Here is a 19,671-nt window from a genome sequence, read left to right as displayed (position 1 = left end):
CCCATAGAGTCTAGTTCATGTGGATGAGACTCTACCTGTCTGGCACCTAGGTGCACTACAGAGATGTGTCTTTACCTGTACATCCATTCCCTGTACACCAGTGACTGTGCCTCCAACCAGCTGTCCATCAAACTGCATCTTTGTAGATAACACCAACCGGGTGACTACAGCAAACAACCCCAAAATGCAAGGGTTTATGGGAATAAGGACATGTATGTTGACATCTGATAGCCAGCAGTTCCTCACGCTTGGAAAACCAGAGAATTACAATTACAGCAAAGAGCATAGACCATCATGCTTAGCTATAGTTACAGGGGCTGGAATCCCTCACCACCAAAATAACTTGGCGAGATAGGTTACCAAAACTGTCCAATAAATGAGATACTTGCGAGTCCATGTGACTTTTGTTTACAAGCCCTGATTCGCTTGTAATGGGGCACTGTGAGCCTAAATGAACCAAATACAAAAACTCAACATAGTAAATGTTTCCACTGTGGTTTGGACCAAAGAAAACAAACTGTAGGTGTGATCACACCCTAAGCTCAATGTCTCACAACCAATCCTAGTCTAATTTGACAAGTTAGTACTTGAAAGTATCCTCACATCCTCTATCACAGTCTGGTGAAGCTCTACATCCTCCTGTTCCAAAGGCACGCTCCAATGTGTTACAGAACTGCATAACACCAGAGTGAATGAACCATTGCTCAGGGTTCCCACTGTGCCCCTCATGTAAAATTCCCTGACTTTTCCATTACTTTCCACAACTAACTCAGAGGGCTTCCATGATCTAAAAATGTTCTTCCTTCCTGGTTTGTCAGGGTTCTTACACTGCTTGAATTTCTAAAAGACTTTTTCCATTAATTTGTTGATTTGATTTGACTGAATTAGTCAAATTCCCTGAATTGGTCAAATTCCCAGACTTTGCCGGTCTGGAATACACCTCTCAAAATGATATTCCAGACCAGTAGGAACCCTGAATATTATTGGTCCTGTGCACCCAGGCAATCTTCTGCTCCAAAAACTTTCCTTTGGGAGACGGTACTGGTCTATTAAGTCCGGAACTACCTATTACCTCAACAGCTTCTTCCCAAGAGCTGTCACCCTACTCCCCCTACCAATTATCCTAAAACTCTATACACCCATGAAATCTGTGACCTCGTATTTATTAAGACTCTATTTATCATTACCTAAGAGGTATTTACATTATGTTGCCTAGTCACAGTCTTCACAACCAAATGGCTATGTTCACACTGCAGCTGAAAGTGGCCCAATTCTGATTTTTCCCTCACATGTGATATAGATGTGATGTGTTCTAATCAGTGTGAACAGCAAAAAGGTGCATGAAGTCAATTTTTTTCAAATTCCAATCTGAACCATGGATATGTGCTGCAAAATCGGATCCCCAGGCATGCAACCTACATGTGGCATATATTTGAATTAATAAGTGTTGCCATGACGATAAGTAAAGTCATACACCTGAGACCATTGTCATAATTTTGGCAGCTTGGCTGAGCCAGCGTTAGCATGGAGGACGATGTAACTTCAGACTTTGCACGCTTTGTACGTTACATGTTGAAAGCATGTTATCGACATGCTTCTGCGCCAGTTCCACCAAGACAAATTCCTGTGCATCAATTGCATTTGGAAAATGAAAAAGTGATTCAGCTTTATTCCATTATGCTGAGTGCCACTCACACATGGCATAGAACAGCCTGTACTACTCCACCCTACAGAGATTTTTTCATTACTGGAGGTGCTATGGGTAAAAAAGCCCAGAAATGAAATGAAATGATCCTATTTAAAGATCTTTATGAAGCCCTTCCCACTAAGCCTCTGCTGAGTGGGCTCTGTCAAAACCTCCAGCTTAGTGAGAGTAGAGGCAGTGCTCACCAGATCACCAGGAAATTCTCCAACTAAGTGGTATTGGGCCTTAAACTAGGCCCGAGGAGAATATATGTGTTTAGCCCTGTATGTATGTGGAAAAATTGGTAGATCATCATCATATTCTCTCAGATGCAAATTTTTCATCAGTTATCCCAGGAGGTCACCCTACAGCTTTCTTTTCACAATCCTCTACAGGCTTTTTCCTTGGATTCAGTGCAAAAAACATTAGCAAGTCAATTTCTCCTGTAATCAAACGGATCAAGCTTTTTAAAGGATTTTTTGGTCAATTTATTTTGCTGCACTGCAGATTAACTGATTTGCAGATATTTCACTTGTTTTATGATAATGTAATTTATTTCAAGAGAAAAAAAGAAAAAAAATGGAAAAAATGAAAAAAAAAAAATGTCTGGCTCACGTGCCACTGGTTGTAAACGTGATTACGTTTACAACCCAACAACATACTCTTTGAACAATGTACTTTTAGTCCATGTTAACCCATCTGATTGAAAGTGATTGTGAGACATGAGAATGAATGTCAGCTTAATATTATTATTATTAGTAGTAGTAGTAGTAGAAAATAGCACTTACTTTGACAATCAGACAAATATACTTGCGGTGTTTTGACTTGTTTTGATATATCAAAACAAGTCAAAACACCACAAGATAATTAGATAAGAACAGAGGGTAAAAACAATATAGGCTAATAGTAAAAACTAATAGGATAAAAGACACAAAGTAAGTCTGTAAAAAATACTTTTAAGAGGTGATTTAAAAGATGATTGTCATTCTGCTAGCCCAAGCTCCTCAGGCAGGTCATTCCAGAGTCAAAAGCCCAGTAGCCATTAGTCTTAAGCCTAGACTTTAGAATTGCAAGAAGGGCCCTGCCTAAGGATCTGAGGCTTTACCCTGGTTTATAGTGAGACCATAGATCAATAAAGATTGGGTTCAGACCTAACCAGGATTTAAAGGTGACTGATAAAATCTTAAACATCTATTCTAAACCTAACAGTGAAGAGATGCCAGAATTGGAGAGATGTGATTTTTCATTTAGCTGCAAACATTGTGACATCCAGCACTTTATGTCACTAAGGCATTCCTTGAGAGTGGCTAGGCCATTCAAATCAGGGGGAGATATATCTGTGAGGTCTTGGCGTACTAGAAGTAGAATAAATATTGTGGTAACGGATTAAATAGACAAGTGGGAGCATGTAAATAGAAAACAAGATGGGGGCTAAAATTGAACCTTGAGGAACTCCACAAGTAATGTGTATTAAAAAAGTGATGGAAAAAGTTCTATGTGAGGTATGAGCTGAACCAATGAAGTGCTGTGTCCTAGATGCTAACTGAGAATTTTGAGGCAGTCAATTAAAATTGCATGGCCTGCAGTGGCAAAAGCCTTACTGAGATCCAACAGGATTACTTTCACCCAAATTGACTGTTAAATTAAGTTATTGGTTACTTTAAGGACTCTCTCTTTACTATTCTTTGTTCTAAAACCAGATTTAAATTGCTCACATGTCTTGTTTTGCCTCATAAAAGCTATTAGTTAAGTTTAACCAACTTTCCTAAAAAACCTTGATAAAAAATAAACCTCCAAGACAGGCCTGTACTTGCTGGGATTTAAGGGATACGTTTTAAGGGGGGATTGAACCACGGCATGTTTAAAAACAGAGACCAGTTGCCAGAGGGCTACTGATTATCAATAAAGTACCAGGACCAACTGTATCAAAGAATGTTGTATAGACACATCAAGGGGGCAAGTGGGCAATGTCATATGAGATACAGTTTATGCTAGAAATGAGAGACATTGGTTCAAAATAGCTAAAAACTACAGAAATTTTCCTTTAACAATATAACCTGATTAGGGGGAGTAATCTGAAGCCTTATGTGCTCAGTCTCTTTGAATGTTAAAAATGCTGAAAACTCTTCACAATTGTCTGAGCTGGCTTCAATATAATGACTAGAGGAGAGGCTGATTACAGTCTGTTACACTGAACAGGGCCCATGGATTACGACAGTTCTTAGATATGAGATCACTCAAGAAAGCCACTCTAGCGTCTTTAATTGCTTTCTAATATTTTCTCACAAGGTCTCTCAAAATCTCATAACAGATTTGTAATCTATTTGCCTTCCACTATCATTCAGCTCACCAACACTATTATTTTTAAGGCCAGAGTGTTCTCATTGTGACATAACAGTACTTTTGTATTTGACTTCTTATCTTTATAAGAAGCAATGAGCCCAGAATATTAAGACAGGCGCTCTTAAGATACAGTATGTCTCTATTGTCTCTATTCATTCATATAGAACTGAAATGATATGAACTGAAAAAAATGAATGTGAGACACAGTATGTAAACATAGAAAATGTCATTCTTCTAGACCTTTAAATGAATATGAGATACTGCGTGTACACAGTGTCTTGTAAGCCTGTGTGGGCTGGGCACCAATATGGTGTATGACACTATAATATGTAATCAATCAATCAATTTAAATGAATGTGAGATACCGCATATAAACATAGTAAATGTCTCTATTAATTATGGTAGAACTTTAAATGAATGTGAGACACTGTATGTAAACATAATAAATATCTCTAGTCACTCTTGTAGACCTTTAAATGAATGCGAGACACTGCATGGAAATCATAAATGTCTCTGGAGCAATAAATGGCACATAGTTATGGCTATAACCGCAAACTCAAGACCTGGGACAACAGACTTCATGCAAAAGAACCCATGTGATGTTAAGTTGGTGTTTTTTTATGATCACTATATTCATCATGCTGATTGTTTCTGTTACATTGAAGGGTTGAATTTTGAATTTTTTTTGTGTTATTCTTGCATCCCTCCAAACCAACAGTTAACATTCCTAATGATCACCATCCCTTTATTCTGACCCATCTCCTGTGTTCACTTCCTGCACATTTAACAGAGTCCTCTGAAGGCAGTCAACAAGTGTTGAGTCCTGAGGCAAGGACAAATCAGGAAACAGGTGTGCAAAAAATATATTTGCTAACGCTTTAGATGAGAGCCTGCATTGTAGAAGTAAGCAATGCTGAGCTTGTTACTCAAAAATGTAATATCTTACATGTTAGTTGTATTTCAAAAGCACGTACATGGTTATTGTTCCCAATACTTGCTACATACATTTTGCATTGCTCCCTAACAATCGGCAATTCCAATTCATCTCTTCAAACATCTGGGGATCAGTGTGGTCGGATTCTTTGCACATTTTTTACACAAACTTTCTGCAATCTTTCATGGAACTATCTATTAATCTGCTGGTTGATGCTGATCAGTTGGGTGCAGGTTGCTCATATAACTGATTTTGGCAAGCAAATGGTGCAGTGAGAGGCTAGGAATTAAGTACCTAAATTGCCGTTGAGTCTCATCCATATGTATATGTGTATTTTACCAAAATCTTTGGCTTATGACTGGCTGCTTACCTTTTCCACATTTTGCGTGCTGAATTTGAGGCATTTATTAATACAGAATGTGATGTAACTATCTTGTGCTACGATGTAACTGTCTCTTGTGCTAGAAACCTAGCTTGGATGTCAGTAAGGGGAAGGAAAGGGGGGTGGGGGTGTAAAGCGGGTATGCCATTGGTGTTGTCAAGTGGACACCTCCAAATATCACACATAATTCATTGAATCAGGCCCCCAACACCTCCAGGGAGCTCCAAATTAAGTTCTAACGTCCCACCTACTCTCAACACTGATCAGACCTATACTCATCTACACCAACTACGCTACCCTACACTACGACGTTACGCCTACACTTAACACTTTATCCTAGTCCATGACATCACATCCAATAATTATCAACAACAACAAGCTAATGGGATGGAAAACCCTCCAGCTTGAAGCGGCCCACTCAGGAGTTCAGACACCGAAGTGTATCAGCAGACAGTAAGCTTAATAAACCATGTCTACCAGAAGCAGAGAATGGTGTAGGACTACCCTCCTACCATAGGTATGCCATGGGATAGATTCCCACTCTTTGACCCCAACTGGTGTCCTTTCTTTTCAGCCAGAGCCACGCTCACCATTGCACCTGAGCTCATAGTTCAGTGTACCCAAGCTTCTTCCTTTCATATGCCTCATCTGCTGTACCTTCCCATGGCACAATGTGCTCAACAAAGTACAAAAGTTTTGGACCACAGTTTCAGGTAATGTCTTAGGACGGTGCTGACCGTCTCTGGACGGACACAGAAATCACCCACAAAAACACGCGCTCTTACGCCTTTCAAGACTCCATTGCTGAATAACTCGGATGACACTATCTATCGCTGACACCATGGTTGTTGTTAGTCCTCCGTCTTTGTCACTTTGACAGATACATGACATGTTGTCAGGACATAATGTTTCAACAAGGGTGCATTAGGGTGGTGTACTACATAGAGAGACTATCTGGAGGATAGACCCGCATTCAACCCATGTTGGCACGCATCCTCCCTGCTGAAGGGTCCTTGAGCAAGACACTGAATCCCTTCCAGCTCCGGGACTGCTGTTGTAGAACGTAAAAACCAATGTAAGTAAAACCAAAGTCTCTTTAAGGAAAGTAAGTTTGTGACTAATAAGACAAGACTCCCATCGCTTTAAATGGGGGGTCATCTATAGCTAAAGTTGTGACACACATACAATCATTTGCATTACATATTTACGAAAACTGAATTGTTAACAACATGGAGTGTTAATACTTGTTTCAAAGGACACTGTTGTCACAGAAAAACGAATTTTTTCCACTTACCGATGCTTGTACGCTGTGCACTGCTTCACAAAACGGTAAGATTATGATTGCCGTATTTTCTTTATAATATGCCGATTGGCCACTTTCGCTGACAACATGTCTTACGTTGTCGGAGCTGCCATCTTTGGCGTTACGGATTTTTCCATTCAGAACTGCTACAGTACACTGTCTCTATATATAATACTGTCTCTGGTAAAACTAAACATGTTATAAAAGAGCTTGCACAAAAGGCCAAACAAGTGCCACAGCAGTACACAAGAGTAATGGGCAGTCCCTCCAGGAATGTAGCTATTTTATGATCGCATTAATTGATGCAAATTCAACCAATCCCTGCAATTTTGCAAAAGTACCACAATTTCCCTGCATGAAAAGGCCAAATCAGCAGAGCTCTTGTAATTGTGGCCAATCATCACACTTTTTCATATAAAATGGTCCAATCAAACCATACGTCACGTTCTACTACAACCAATGACAGAGGGAGGAGATGGAGGAGGATTTAGAGTTTTATTCACTCATTCTATTACTGCTACTACTACTACTAGTACAACTACTGTTACTGCAACTACTACTACTACTGCTACTACTACTAATAATAATAATCATAATAATGATGATAATAACAATCATCATCATCATCCTCATTATAATATATATATATATATATAATATATAATAATATATATATATATATAATATCCTTTGTTGTTACTCGGAACCCATGTATTTTTTTCTGTTTAGAAAATAAAGGATGAGCACTAAAGTATTTCCAGTAGTTTCTGTGATACGCAGTATATTATTATCACAGGAAATGATTATGACTTTCATAATGGTAGGTAGTAAAATCTCATTTCTTCTCTCTTTAGTGCCACTTTAGTCCCATTTTGTCCTTGATTTGTGTTTTCTACCAATTCCCACCATATTACTGCAAAAACACCTAAAACTCTGCAAATTGCAATTTTTGGTGTCAGTAATAATCACAAGAAAAACTCTGCGAAATCCTGATGGGACCGAATAGATCTACGAGCTGTAACAAAAACAAATAGAGGGAAAGGGCACAACGTTTTTGGATCATTCAAATTCTGACATTTAGCAGGAATGATAACCAAACTGGCAACTGTTTTTTTTGGCCTTTATCAGTAATATCATTGCTCATATTAAAATTGTAATTTGTTATACCATTCGTTACTGAGAAACGTTTATTATTGTAATGCTTTACCAAATTACCAAGCAAACAATGGCAATAAAATGGTAAGAAAAGGTAACAATCGGTAGGTTCTGTTGCTACTGATCATTCACCTGATATTCACCTCAGTTTTCTGCTATAACCTGTTATAAAAACCCAGACACATTTTGTTGTCTGCCTAATTACAATATAATGCACAGAAATGGGGAAAATTTTAAGTAATAGTCCGCGATATCTTCATATAAATAAATGTCAGTTTTGCTATTCTCTATTGCTGATTGATATAACACAATAGTGATTAATCTATATCCAGTTCATGAAAGCTTTTACAGTTGCCGTTCTAAACACCCGGTGTCAGACAAAGAATAGAGCGCCAGCTACAGAAACTCAAACTGCATCAACAGAAAATCCAGGCGTCACAGTACTGGACACACTGTTTGATTGACAGGTGATCTCTGGGAAGTGCAGTGTAGAAACACCACAGCAATGAGCGCTGAGCACCAAAGATGGAGACTAAATTTAAAAAAAAAGATCTCCAGGATTGCATGGTGAGAGCACAGCATCGCAATTTGTTTTTGTCATGGCATCTATCTGTGGAGGTAATGGCAGGAAGGCATGCTGCGGTCAATGCATATACTAACAGTAATCAGCGTGGTGAGCAGCTTGCGTTGCCTTGGGAGATTACTGAAGACACAGACACTGGAGATTTATGCCTGGGCAGCGTGTTGCAGGGAGTGCCATTATCCTCCACAGAATGCATTAACATTTTCTTTCTCTAATTACAAATACGGCCTCTGTGGCTCACCAGGGAATAATTAAAGGTCTGTCTGAAGGTTTCCTGGTCGCTCTCTGTCAAATCTCCCTGAATGGACCACCACAACACAGAGAATTGTGTCTGGCTGTCTATCTGGCCAGCCAATACTTCTCCTTTCAGAACACTTTCTTTCCTGCAGATTTGGGTTTTAGTTATACAAACATTTCTTGGAGGCAGAGTTGCTCTGGAGGCAGAAATAAAAATTGGCTAAGTTAAACCTGAAGTTTTTCTGGCTAAGTAATGTTAGACTGAAGCACTGTTGCTAATTTGGCAACTTTCTTGCTAGATTTAGCAACTTTTCAGACTCCCATTCTGACTTTCTTTGTGAAAAGCAGCGAGTGACAAGTCTGGTGCCTTTTTTGGACCATGGGCAACTACGTTAATGTGTTGAGTCACAAAGTATTTGGCCACAAATTGGTTCAGCTGATGCCGATTTGCACGACTTGCTTGTCTAATCCAAAGAAGTCTGATTCACAGTGTCTCCCATACTCAGTGTAACTCCTCCCTCCACTAAAAGCTGATATGCAATTTAGCGGGGAACGTCATCTGACAACTTCTAGTGACTTCTTGAGCAACCAGTAGTTGCTCAAGAGTTGCAACAAGTAGTAACTTTCCGTGAGAGAGAGTTGGCAAGAGCGAGTTGAAGCGAGTTGAAGCCCAGTGAAAAAGTCAAGGGTAAGAGAGGAGGAAGCTAATATTATGAAGCCTAGCGCTCTGCTACTAACTGAAAAAATACAATCTAGCCACAGTAAGTTGTCTAGGTTAGCTAGTTAGCCTAGCTCACCTTCCAAGTTAAAATGCCCTATACTAGCTTATAGCTATCTAGGTACGCTAGGTAGCTAGCTGCTGACCTTCCAACATCATGAATTAAAGATGCTGCAAGCAGCTTTGGAGAAATGAGCAATTGATTGACAGGCAGTAGGTACGCCTCCTCACAGAGAGCTCGCCTGATTGGTTAAAGCCTACTGGGAGCGCTGAGATTTTGGAGAGCCTGAAGACAGAGGCAGGGGCGATCACAGAGGCCTGATCTTCTCTCAGACCATTTGAATTACTCATAGCTGAAAAGGTGTTATGAAATTTTCACTAAATAATAAAAAAATGAAGTTGCCTACACCAGCAGGAAAAAGTCATTAGCATTTATGTTTTGTATTTACATTTCAACCACAGTTCCATCTTTGCCATTCAAGTTTACCACTTTGAAAAACAGTGGTTCTTTGGCTCCGCCCACTGAGGTATAATTCAACAAATGAGATTATTGCTGCTTTCAGACCAGCTCTATCCCAGATCATTGTTGTTATTTATCTGCACCTGGAAGATAATTACTCCCCAATGTGGATCAGTAACAGCCACAGCTTTGCGCTCCACGTATGTTGATTATGAGCATTGATATTTATAACCTCTCCATGTCATTACATGAGAGGGAAGACGTAGTCGACATGGAAACCGCCAACTCTGCTGGCCAAAAGCCCGACGAGTGTCTTGATGAGTGGGGAGGAGACAGCGGACCGGCGATGTGCTCCGCTGCTAATGTTCACAATCTAACCCTGTAGCCTGCCACATGATTGACACAGTGGGCTCCGGCATAATGCCTCTCATACAGTCAAAAGCACTCGTATAATCCACAGGAATCCATATGTGTTCATCAGCAGCAATCAGCAGCCCCCCTCTACACGCCACATTCGATGATCCATGCTGATGATGTTTGCCGGTGATTCATAACGCCTACATTGTCCATGGATGTGCGGTCCCAGGGGGCCGCGTTAATGAGGTGATAACAGCCCGCATGTGCGCTATACCTGGTGCTGCAGGTAGGCAAAGTCACAATGGGCCCTGCATGAGCTCCACTCCCAGATCCAGAGACAATTGTCTGGGCGATCTGCCTCATCCCGTAGCCTGAGGCGCTGGGGGGGATTCAGTGGAAAAATGAGAACCGGCTGCAGCGAGAAGACATTGTTTGGATTTTGTAGATGTATCATGTATACTCTACTGTCATAATTTATTATCTTTCACTTGCTTTTTGCACTGTTTTATATATTTGTGTGTGTCTTTGAGTACCATGTTAAGTGCTTTATAAATAAAATGTAGTATTATTATTATCGTGTTCCTAGGGAGGCACTGATCAGGTTTTTTGGCGCCGATTCCAATTAGCGATTTAGTAACTGAAATGTTGCATTTTAGCCAGACTTTCTACTAACTCTAACTACTAACTAACAGCACACATCGGGTAAAGCATAAACAGTAACGTTTCAATCTAGCACTGTGTTTAACAGATTGTTCTTATGGCTGCTGTAACCATGTGGAAATAAATCAGTTTTAAATCCAGAGTTATTACATGATAGTATGAGATATGATGATATTACATTGAGGTAGTCTAGGCTCTGCCTTCTGTCCCATAAATGAAACTGTCTAACCATATAGGCTCTCAAATTCATGTCACAATGTCAAATATGTGAAGTGTCAATGTTTAAACAGTTGAAAATAGGGAATGAATCCAATAATCAAACTGTTGAGAAAGGAGTCAAATGAAATGACAAAGTCTCTCTCTGTAGTTAAAAACAGCAAGGTCATTTTATGGAATTCTTCTTCTTCGTTTAACAAGAATATTAAATGTAGGCCTATAATGTGATCAGGCCTTTGAATGGGTGCTCGGCTATCTATACCACGACAATCTATTTAGTGGATTACGATCGGTGTCCCATTGATCGGCGCATCCTTACATGTTTCATCGCTGGCAGCAGTCCATCCTCTGCCTTCTGGTGCTTTGGCTCGGCGGCTCCAGGCCAGGAGGCAGACAGGAATAGCAAAGTCCTGCTGCGGCCACCTCTGGACTGCTGTTGTAGGCTGATGACATTAAACATGTAAGGCGACCACCGCCATGGCACATCACACGAAAGGTCAGGGCGTAATTCTTCAGAGGGAGATGGATAAATAATAGAGTTTCTCTGTGGCCACGGCTGAGGGTTCAAGGCTGCCCTCTGTCTTTGGGGAGAGTGGTATGTGCCGTAGCGATCCATGTCGCAGCTCCACTGGAAGAGCCACTGGAAATAAAAGAGGACTCTATCTAACACGGGATGAGGTGGAGAAGTCGGCTTTCTGACTTCATGGGGGAGATTGGCCCCATGCAGGCGACATTGTGCTGTGGCTTTGTCACAAACAGGAAATTGAGTGCAGCGGTTGAACAAATGCTGCTTCCAGTTGCAGAACTTGATACATTATTCAACAATAAAAAGAAGAACTAGAAATAATTTTAAATCACCACAACCGCCACTGCTGCATAAAAATGTCATCTTTGCGCATGTTCCCAAATTCATTCATTCGATCATTCATCCATCCATTCATTATTTATACAGGGAGGGACACAATGAGAACAGCAGCAGTAATAACTATTATTTATTTACTTTTACTTTACATCATCATTCTATGGCAACAGGAATACTGACCCTTGACCTCCTTACTACTGGTTGCTTGAAATGTTGGTGATACTGTTGCACTCATCGTAAGTCACTCTGGATAAAAGCATCAGCTAAACAGCTAAAATGTAAATGTAAAACAATTTCCCAACTCTGGAATCCGTGTGATAAACTCATGTAGCACCTGCTTTATCGCATAAACCATGAAAATGTGTCACATGATCGCCTCCAAAAGTTGATTAAGTGTGATAAAGTACTGAATTATTTCTTTCAATATTAAAGTGTATTCTTAGACATCGTGGAGTGAGAATAAGTAGGACGTGGAGCTTGGAGGAAACTTTTTGAGTGCTGCACTGTTTGTTACAGTTACAGAATTTGAAAAGGAAGAAGTGACATTGATCCACCACCTTCAAGTTGATTAATGCGTCGCCTTGAACAGACATCTAACACATCATGTCCCGTCTCTGCTTCCTCTAAATTACACCCTCTCCACTCACTGCAGTGCAATATGATAGAAAGTTAGTTCATCGCTGCAATGAGTTACTTCCTCACTGGGTGCACTTTTCATTTATCAATTAGTTCAGGTCGTCCAATCTTAACAACAAACACATCTGCTCGAAATATAGACAATATCCTAATCAACGCTGAATAAATTATTCATTCTGTTCCTGTGCAAATCTGAGTAATGGAAACAAATAGGAACATCATGGCTTGGCATTCATCATTCACTGTTGTTCAGTAGAGAAGCTGAGCAGACTCCTCTGCCACATAGTGCCATCTCTAATAAACATGACTCCTTCAGAAAAAGACCCTCTGTCCATTAGGGATGCTCTGATCCATTGGCCACCGATCATAATTAGCCAACAGATGTTCTACACAACTCGTCGGTAATCAGCTGATTATCGTTTCAATTGCCCAACACATTATAGGCCAACATTCGCTATTTATGTTCATGTGACATTTGACAGTAACTGAATACAGGCTTCTTTTATTTTTTTTTTAAAGGTGTTCCGTGTATAATTTTAATGTCAATAAATCATTACCACCTTGATTTTGAGACATTAGTATAATTACCAGAAACAAACGAGACCATCACCAAGAACACTGGCAGTCTCTACCGACCTCAATACTGCATTTTCCATTGTGAGCCACCAGGTCAGATTTGGAGGGAAATCTGCTGGATTGCTTTACAGCACAAAACGGTTAGAGGGCGCTGTTCTTCCAGAGCAAGCAGAGATAAAGCTTTCAGAGTTTTTTTGCAATGGCAGATGGAAAAATCACTTCCAATGTGTTTATCCCCTTCAGGGAGGGGGAGGGTTAGGTTTAGGGTTAGACAGGAAACTTATGGGAAATGTGGCCTTAACACTAGCACTAACAATACCACTATGGTGAGATAGAGGCTATCAATCGTCTCCACCGTGGTCTCATTTGTTTACAGTAGCTATACCAACATATCACAGTTAATTTGACAGTGATATAATGATGTTTAAAAATGCTACATTTTGCACCTTTAATAGAGAACTGGTCCATCTGTTCTTTAAGTGGCCTTGCTGTTTTACAGACTTGGTCATTTCATTTCAGTCTTTTCTCAAGTTTGATTATTGAATTCATCCAATATTTTGAACTGGTAATAAACACTGACTACATATATTTCTGAGGTTGTTATGAATGCCATAGCTGATGATCACAAACAGTTTAATGTATTGGACAGAAGGCGTAACTGCCTCAATGTAAACCTTTTTCATCAAGCCCACACTAACATGGTATAATGTTTGGATAAAAAAACTATTATTTATTTCCACATGGTTAGGCAGCCATAAGAGCAATTGGTTTAGCACAGTGCTAGATTGATATTTTACGATCTATGCTTGCTATTGATGTGTTACAAAATGGGAATCGGACCTAAAAACCCTGATCGGCGCATCCATAGTCTTCCATTGCCTTTTAGCTTGCGAGACTTTGCAGTCGGAGGCGAAGCGAGGCGATTCAGATACAGATAACCGAGCCAGAGAACACAGAGAGGGGTCGCCGTCCTGGTCATGTCAGATCCTGTGATCTGTCATTGGCGATGTGTCTAACAAGGCAGCTGGCTGAGAGCAGACAGGTATAGAGGATAGAGCGGCGTGGCTGGGAGGCCGGCGCCTGTCAAATTAATGTCCTCCACTACAGGCCAGTCAATAAACTCTCCCAACAGCACCTGATGAAAGATGTATTCCTGCTGGCCTCATCGATCTCCGGCCTGAATACAAAATGGAAGTTCCCGCTGTAATGTGACACTGTTGTTCCCTCCCTATGTGATGCTGCATTATTCAGAAATGGATTTTTACATTTACATTTTCTATTCTGAATTTAACAACATTTTTACAATGAGCATCTCCTCTAGAATATAGATCACAGTAATGTGTCAGGGAGATGGTTTCTGTATGAGGATGTGTGTGCCTGTGTGTGTGTGTGTGTGTGTGTGTGTCTTCATTGACATTATCCTCATTGTCAGTGTCATCATTCACTATCGCTATACACAATGCTGGGCCAATTACTGGACTCAATACAGTAAGTATGCCCTGTCTGTGTGTGTGTGTGTGTGTGTGTGACATGTACATGCCTCTGGCACTGTGGTGTATGCATGTTCCCACCATGCCTGTTGAATGATCCAGCACCATGCCAGGGTGTGTGTGTGTGTGTGTGTGTGTGTGTGTGTGTAAAGGATGCTGTCCCTGGGTGTTGTCAGGGAAGTGCAGAGTCAGCTGTAATAGCCAGCCATATCGCTGCTCACAGCGATGCCCCCCACCCCCCCTCCCCTCTGGGATAAAAGCTGCCATACTCTCTCTTCATCTGCACTCATTATGAGCAACGCAAAAACAGTGCAGGGAAAACAGAGCTTTACTTGCTTTATGTGGTTCAATCTGCACAGCACCCACCAGCCACGCTAATAGGACTCTTTTTCACTCGTAACACCCGCCATTTCTCCTCCGCAGCTCCACACATCATGTCATATGTCATTTCCACGAGTAAGTAACAAATTACATTTACTCTTGTTACTGTAAGTTAGTGGCTTTTTCTGTGCACTTTTTGGAGTATTTTTTACTTAATATGTTTGTACGTATAGTGGCTATAAAAAATATTCACCCCCCTTTGACTTTTTATTGTGTTGGGATCAAAATGGATTTGTTATTGTCACTGATAAACAAAAAGTACTAAAAAAAAAAAATCGACATATTTTTCTAAATCAATTACACATAAAAACAGAAAATAAGTGATTGCATGTGTTAAAATGAGGTGTATTTATTTCAGAATAAATACACCTGTCCTTGGCTAATCCCACAGTTGGTTACTGCATTTCCAAACTAAGACTACACCATGAAGACAAAGGAACATTCTTCGATATGAAATAATTTTTCAGATATATTATTTCATGTCACTTGTCTTTGGAGACTAGAAACTGCATCAAAATTGGCCAGCGGTACATGAAATTGTAAATCATATCCATTGTAGAGTATACATCTTACAGGCTCTCCAAAATCACTGCATCACAACCTGACCAATTGTAAATCAAGCCTACATAAGAATGTGGAAGAAACACTAACTGTAACATTTAATACACAAATCTATGCTTGATAGTAGCTTAGCTAACACCCATCCAGCTACAGTGTTATTGGTTTGTGTTAGCCTGGTTGTTGTCTAGCTAGTTCATTAACCTTGCTAGCTAGCTGGATAGCTAGTAACAAAACAAACACCAGTGAGGTGACGTTATTGGAAAATGGAGATGGGTATTTTCTGTTTGTTTTTTTTTATCACATATAGAATGAAATAACTATTAGAATCTTATTTTTATAATGATGAACAGTCTAAAAATGTACAGTGTCACATACTGAACTCTGTTCTCTTTTAAATGAGCTACTTTTTACTTTCACTTACATGTAGGTAGATTTTTACTTCAACCTAAGTGAAATTTCAGAAGTAAAAGTAAAGGAGCAACAGTAACAGTGCTTCTACTTGAGCAGGATATTTTGGCTCTTTCCACCCATGCTCATTTCAGCAGCTCTGGCTTGTCATTTATTTGGACAACTTAGTACAGCATCATTTCCTCAATGTCATCAGGTGAGCCTGTCGCAATTAGCAAGCACTTAGCAATTGCAGCGATGCGTGACTTCAGGTGTGAAAGTGTTATTAAAACTGGAACGGTTATTTATATTCATGAATGCAGCTTTGCTAATACAGAGAGGTCCTCTGGGTCCGCGGTGGAGAAGGCACTCCTCGTGTGATGCATCTCTCCTGCAGCAGAACAGCAGTATCTCTCTAAGCCTGTCAGTACAAAGGTCGCTTGCCCACATGCCATTAACCAGGCCACTTCAATTCTCAATATTGTCTTTCAAGGGCTGCCCTCAATTTCAAAGCCACAAACTTTGATTATTTTCACTGTGCCAGTCTAGCAGCAAAAGAGAGAGAGAGAGAGTGAGAGACAGAGATAAAGATTCGCTTTTCTGTACGCTTTCAGCTTTATTACAGCCGCTGGCTGGAAGGAGTTGTCCAGATAGGCGAAATCTGATTCAGATCTCTGAGACTGCAGGAGGCACAGAAACTACAAAAGGATTACCCAATGTTTATGGCCTAATAAATGGAATTAGGCTCTCTGTTTAAGATGGATACACTTTCCGTGGAGAAAATGGGAGAAAATGAGCAACTTCCCAAGCAATTAGCAATAATCTTCCTTTCTAAAACGAGATCTGATTATAGCATCCATCACATTAGAGCAAAGGGCTCTAATAAACTAGACCTCGTTAAAAAGCGAGGAGCGGTTCTGCTGTATTGCTATTCAGTAGGTGGATACAGCCAGAGTCAGCTGATGGAGGTGGTGGAGGTGTCTTTTGGTCAGTGTTCCTGTGTGTTTCAAAGCCCACAAAAAGTAGCACTCTGATTTGCAGTGGTGATGTAGGCCGTCTGGAGCTGAACTCTGAACCCTTACCATCAGCTTTGACAAATAGGCTTAACAACAGGCCTCATTTACTAACAACAGAGTGGTCAGCAAGACAAATATCAGAGGGGAAAGGGAAAAAGAAATGAGGACAGGGGTGAAAAAATGGTATGTCTCAACCTAATCCGTGGAGGCCCTGAACAAACTCTGCACTGTAGCTTTGCTTTGAGTTATAATAATAATAATTAGGGATGGGACGTTATACAATACGTATTGTGGGGCAGAAAAATGAATGGTGATATTAGCTCCATTTTATTCACAAGCTCTCCATCCAAATTATATTATTTGCACTTTGTAATGACATTTTTAAATTATTGTTTATATTCTAGCAAGCTGATGCCATTGCTGGAAAGTCAGCACAGTCACTTTGTTGTCATTGAACACTTAATTACATCGTATCGTGGTTGTATCGAATAGTGAACACCATATTGCGTATCGAATCGTATCGTGAGATAAGCATATCATCCCAACCCTAATAATAATAATAAAGAGCATTATATGACAGCAAGTCTATAAAAATTGTTTGAAACAGTGATTTCAAAGATGATACAGGCAGGTCAGTCCAAATTCTAGGAGCCCTGATGGCAAAGAACCGAACCTCTTGTTTTTAACTTTGGAACAGCCACTTGGAAGCTATTGCTTTAAAAGCTGCACTACGCAAGATTTTCATGTAAAAATCCAGTTGTCTTATCAGTCTAAATCACAAAGTGGGGCTGCACCTGTCTCATCCACATTAATTGAGACTCTGTAGATTCACCCTGTTTGTCCAAATTCAATTTTGATGTCGATATGGACACTGCTGGGTAAATTGGGACACTGTTGTGTGCTCCCATGATGACACACACACACACACACACACACAAACTGTGTACTAGTTATTGTTGCTGACTGTTTAATGGTCATATGCGTTATATGATTGTGTCCTTATTGAGAGTTGCTTTATGCTATAAATAAATGATGATACATTTTAGATTAGTACTTTATTTATCCTTCAATACTAATATCACACAAGTGACACTCAACTCTTTTGGAGACACACTTCCAGCTGAAATTGTATAACATTATTCTTTTTCTCTTTTTTTTTTACACAGCATCACTGCAGTGCTTTCAGCATAGATAGACTTTGCAGTTCACAGTAAGTCCCATACTCATATTTCAACTTGTAGGCTGTATAACTTCTAATAGTCCAGCAATTTGCATCTCAAGGCTTAAGACTGCTTTTGCCCTTATTCATGTTAATTACCGTTTAATGGATTAAAACCCATTTCACCCCAAAGCAAAGTTTACCCATGCATTACGTTGAAATAGAGACTATAGTGTACAGTTTTATTTCGGTTTAGGGAAGAGTCAGTCTGATAGAATGTGTGGAATGTGGATTTACTTAATGAGTCATACTGTAGTCATGGATATTACTGGGGGAATTCTTAGTTAATAAGTTGGATTTACTTTTTACAGTGACTAAGCCTTCATAGGAATTCATATCACAACAAAACACTGCATTCAAATATTCAGCAAATTATATATAAATGATGTTGGTTGCATTGATCTCTCCCTGCTCTTGCTTTTGGCTGTCTTTAAACTACGTCATGCAGTTGTTTGACTCAGACTCATACAGCTTTTATCTCCTACCACTTTTAGAGGAGCATTATTCTATTATCTTGTAACTGACTCAAGCTCAATCTATGTTACCTTTCATAATCCGGTCTCTGTTGTATAAAAGTGGTTTATGCCAATGGAGCATTTAATGTAGTATTTTTATACACTCAGTTTGTTGGGGAAAAACGCCTAGCAATTATCTTTTTTGCTCTCTTTAAAAGCTGGCACCAGGCGGGCATTAAAGGCTCACTGAAGTGTGTCTTGATATTCATAAAAAAGCCAGAAAATTGCCACCATTGCTAGAGAAAATGTGAAAAAAATTCTATTATGTTTTAGAAAAATTTCTTCAAAGACCAAACACATATTCTTGTTTAGATTTTCCCTGTTCCCCCTATAGGTTTGTTTTGTCTTATTCTTTGATTGTGTTTTTTCGCTGTCATGGAAATTTAGGAAGTGACTGAGCAGAAAAATGTCCGTTTGGAACCAATCTGTCTTTTGTTCACCCTTGTCTCATATGAAGTAATAAAAATGTGGTCATAAAAAACCCAAACAAACATTAAGAAATAGAATTATATGATAAATAAGTTTGATAAGATGAAACTTTATTGATCCCTGTGGGGAAATTAGGTCGGAGCAGCTTCAAAAGTAACAGGATTCAGCAGGGAAAAGAAGATAAATAAATAAATAAAATAAACATTACAAACTAACAATAGTAAAAACAATAAACCATTGTGTGATTATTTACACACAGGGTCCGAAATTAACAGTCGCCAAGTGCCAAATGCGGGTAGATTTTCCGTTTGGCGAGTAAATCTCGGAAGGCTATCCGCCACATGGCGGGTAAATGTTTGTACCAAAATAGTCATGTAATAAAAAACTATGCTGAGAGTCTCTACCGCGTTTTGGTGTTGGGCGCGCAGAGAGAGCAAGCGAGAGAGAGAGAGCGAGACAGAGAAAGAGAGAGTGCAAGAGAGAGAGAGATCACGTCTGTGTCGGAGTTTCACAAGGGCGGGGCTGAGCTCCTACACACACACACACACACACACACACACACACACA

Source organism: Centroberyx gerrardi, chromosome 9, assembly GCF_048128805.1.
Source record: "Centroberyx gerrardi isolate f3 chromosome 9, fCenGer3.hap1.cur.20231027, whole genome shotgun sequence".
In the NCBI taxonomy this organism is placed as follows: domain Eukaryota; kingdom Metazoa; phylum Chordata; class Actinopteri; order Beryciformes; family Berycidae; genus Centroberyx; species Centroberyx gerrardi.
Note: the sequence above shows the minus strand (reverse complement) of the source record.